The sequence below is a fragment of the Octopus bimaculoides genome, chromosome 29, assembly GCF_001194135.2.
Source record: "Octopus bimaculoides isolate UCB-OBI-ISO-001 chromosome 29, ASM119413v2, whole genome shotgun sequence".
Lineage (NCBI taxonomy): Eukaryota > Metazoa > Mollusca > Cephalopoda > Octopoda > Octopodidae > Octopus > Octopus bimaculoides.
The window spans coordinates 8,204,376-8,207,563 of NC_069009.1; positions in this window are offsets into that span (position 1 = coordinate 8,204,376).

The window sequence follows — 3,188 nt, forward strand, 5'->3', positions numbered from 1 at the left end:
TATATATATGTACATGTATATGTACACACTCATGTACACATGTACACATACATATATGCACATGTATATATACATGCAAACACACGCACATATATATGTACATATATATGTGTGTGTATATATACATACATATATATATACACACACACACAGACATATACATACACAAATATATATATATGTATGCATATGAATATACAAACATATATATATATATATATGCACACTTACACACACACACACATATACATACGTGTGTATGTATGTATATACATAGCATTTACATATATATATATTCACATATTAACATATATTCAAATACAAATAGAAACATAGACACACACACAGACACATACATGCACATACGCACATAGACACATGCACACACTCTCTAAAAAATAAAACTTTTCTTACGTTTCACTAAAAGGACCTTATTGTTTATTATAAAGAATAAACAAGCAAAATCATCGAGAAAAAGATAATAACCGGAGTCCCAAGAGTCATGAATAACTTTCAGTGAATCTCGTTCTATAAATATAGTTACAAACATTGGAATATTAGCAGCTTCCAAATTTGGTAGTGCAGAGTTGCTTGCAGAATATAAAACCACAATGGCTGACTCACAGCAAACAGATTTAGATGTTTTTAGACAGAAAAAAATACCAATATTATCATAATAATTAAACAAGTTCAAACATGTGCAGTGAACAACCAAAATTAATTTTAAATATTTTATGCAGTGAAATAAGACAAAAAAAAAAGAAATTAATTATCTCAATAGCTAATATTTCTTTGTTTTTTTTTTCATTTATCCTATTGGACATGTATTGGAGATAATTCTGGACATGTTTCAGCCTTATTAGATGCTCTTCAGTGAACAGGAAGAGGCTCACTGAATAGATGTACAATAATCATAATTTTTGCAGTTAATTACTTGGGGAACCTACCCACATGGAAAGCAATAGCTAAGTTAGTGTTAAACTGTATTTAATGTGGTGAACATTAAAAAATGCAGTCATGGCTGTGAGACTAAGAAGCACACTTTGCAACCATATGATTTTGAGTTCAATCATGCCACATGGCACTTTGGGTAAGTATCTTTTACTATTGCCCCAAGCCATATTACGCCTTGTGAATGAATTTGGTATATATATATATATATATATATATATATACATCCTTCATTGGAAACTCGGCTTGCGAAGACCTGCTGGGGCAAGCGAAAGCGAAAAGCGAAATCGTGATGGCACCTGTGCCCAGTGTCACCTTCCTGGCACTTGTGCCAGTGGCACATGTAAAGACATTCAAGCGAGATCGTTGCCAGTGCTGCTGGACTGGCTCCTGTGCAGGTGGCACGTAAAATACACCATTTTGAGCGTGGCCATTGCCAGTACCGCCTGACTGGCCTTCGTGCCGGTGGCACGTAAAAGCACCCGCTACACTATCAGAGTGGTTGGCGTTAGGAAGGGCATCCAGCTGTAGAAACTCTGCCAGATCAGATTGGAGCCTGGTGTAGCCATCTGGTTCACCAGTCCTCAGTCAAATCGTCCAACCCATGCTAGCATGGAAAGCAGACGTTAAACGATGATGATGATGATATATATATATATAAATTACAATAGATGGATAATGTGTCAATTCACTACAGGTGTTTCCAGCGAATTTTTAATCGATTAATGGAGACATTACATCATTAGAAAAAACTATTTTCATCGGGTAAATATATGAATTATGACACTGAAAAACATTAAAAAGCTAATGGCATGTCCACCTTCATGATTCTGTGACCCTTGCTGGTCATTTCTAATGATGTCTTCATTAATCAATTAAAAATTCATTGGAAACAGGTGTAGGGAATTGACACATTATCCATTTGTTGTTTTTTATTCATTTATTATTCACCTTTCTCAGAACCTCCATCTTTCATAGATCCAAAGTATGTTACAGACCATACATTCAGTACAATGTATGTTTCTTGATTAGCTTCAGGGCTATTGATATACTTAGTCAAGTACAATTAGTCATATACATAACCTTAACATCTTTCTGCTTGTAGGTATTCCTCAATTTTTGTCGTGTACACACTTTACTTTTTGGGTAAGTGTCTTCTACTTTAGCCTCAGAGCGATCAAAGACAGAAACTGAAAGAGGCCCATCATACACACACACACACACATATACACACACACACACACACACACACACACACACACACACACACACACACACACACACACACACACACACACACAGATATATATACTAGCTGACGTACCCAGTAATTCCCAGGAAAGTGGAGTTTATCCCTTGCTTCCATTCTCGTAATTGTTTCGCTAATCCAATAACAACAATACAAAGTTTGTAGACCTTAAAATGGTTTTTGTACATTTACAGAGAATGCCAAACTGTCTTACATGAGATCTTGTTTTTAGGAATTCCCAATAAGTTATCAATACCCAAATTGTGAAATCAGTTATGTAATAACATGAAATTAGTTACCCGATAGTATTAATTCAAATAAAGTAGCCCCGAAAAGGGCTTTAATGCATTCCCAGAGTATATGTAACTTAGGAGGAAATGCTAATAAGGTATGTATACTAAAATCGTGAAGCATGTTACGTAATAACTGGCTAATCAGATATGAGATAACAATTCAAAGTAAATAACTCTGGAAAGGGCTTTTGTGCGTTCCCAGAGAATATTACCCTCAGTGGTGCTAGTGTTGGTATATTTGTGAATAAGTCACTAACCGAAATAAGTGGATCTATTGTTTAGGAAAATACTATTTACTTGTTTAAGGGTTGTACTGGATAAATTGCAAAAATAACTCTTAACAGTTCAAATACTAAGAAATAAGCATACTCAATTTGATTTATACCAAATGATTTAGGAATATAAAGGGGTTATTTCACTTGGCTGTTAAAATCTGGGTGAATGGGTTATTTCCCTTGGCTGTTAAAATGAAATATATTAGATATATATAAGGATCACTTCCAGGAGCCCTGTTATCAATTTTTTCAACAATCTGAGTATGCCATGAGGTTTCCATACATAAGTTCTACTCATGTGTCAGGTTTCATCAAAATCGATAAAACGATGTAAGAGTAGTTAGCTAACAACTCCACAGACACACCGACAGACAGAATTTCTCACATATGTAGTATATATATATATATATATATATATAT